The sequence below is a fragment of the Hipposideros armiger genome, unplaced genomic scaffold (assembly GCF_001890085.2).
Source record: "Hipposideros armiger isolate ML-2016 unplaced genomic scaffold, ASM189008v1 scaffold_321, whole genome shotgun sequence".
NCBI lineage: Eukaryota > Metazoa > Chordata > Mammalia > Chiroptera > Hipposideridae > Hipposideros > Hipposideros armiger.
This window is the reverse complement of record NW_017731671.1, coordinates 733911-735198: the sequence shown is the minus strand read 5'-3', so window position 1 is coordinate 735198 and position 1288 is coordinate 733911.

Genomic DNA, 1288 nt, shown 5'->3' with positions numbered 1-1288 from the left:
TATTTCAACATTGCTCAAGATTCACTCTTTGCTTTGAACTTTTCTCCTGGCTACAATTGTTCAATATTTTTATTGAAATAGAAAAGAAGAATCTGGTGTAGAATCAGAAGAGTGCCTTGATCACAGTAGGTGCTCAGTAAATAAGTGTTGAATGAGTGAAAAGCAGTAATTTGCTACTCCCAACTGCTTAATGAACGACTTCCTTTTTATGAATGCTGGTTTGTTGAATGTTCTTAAATTCCAGTTGTGTCTGAATAGGGTCCCCATTATTTCCACATAGTATAAAGACACGATTGTCATGATAACAACATGTTGCTAATTTTAAAACAATGACGTCTCAAGGTCAGCCTCAGTGTTCTTTAGTCTTCATGGTGTAAGGACCTGGGTCATCATTACACCCATCAGCTCCGTTGCCAGTTTTCGAACATGGAAATCCTCCAGCCACAGTCCTTATCCCAAACCAGTGTTACAGAGGCTATTAAACACTGAGTCCCTAAACTTCCATGACTGGGGAGTGGGAAGAAAGAGGAAAAGTTGAACAGGGCTCTCTATAGGAAGTATTGTGTTTTCAGCTCTCACCCTAATGAGGAGGCTATTTTCTACAGGGCACTGCCCTCAGGGAACAGACTAGAAGCTCTCCCCCTTACAAGTAAGGGGCAGAGTGTAGAACGGGCAAATCTCAAAGAGAAGTTATTTCAGTAGCAAGTAATGATTGGCAGGTGTGTTATAGAGCATCCTGGGAGGAAAGCAAGGCCATTTCAGTGGTTCGTTTCAACCACGGCAACTGAACAAGTGCAAAGGCAGGACCTAAGAATAAACACTGTAATGTGAGGATGCCAGCATTTCAGTCCTCAACATCATGGACACTCAGAAAAATATCAGCAAAATTGGGAAGGTTCAGGAATATGTGGAATCTGAACTTATCCACAGTGGAGAAATTTTTTTTAAGTCCATATTTGTTTAAAAATTTTCAGCAATTCCTTTTGAGGGGATCATTATTAATATCAGAACTTCTTGTGCATAGTTATGTTTAATCAAATTTTATGGTAAAATGTGTACTTCTTATTCAATAGTGTAGACCCAAACATTCTTTTTTTTCATTTATCCAGTAAATAATGTTTGGATACCTGCTCTGTGTTAGGCCTGTTCTAAGTGCTGGGAACATATCAGTGAACAAAACACAGTCCCTACCCTCTTGGATCATACCTTCTGGCACAGGGAGAAACAATACGTAACTCAGGTGGTTGGACTACCACAGAGAAGCATAAAATGTGGCAAGAGTCATAAG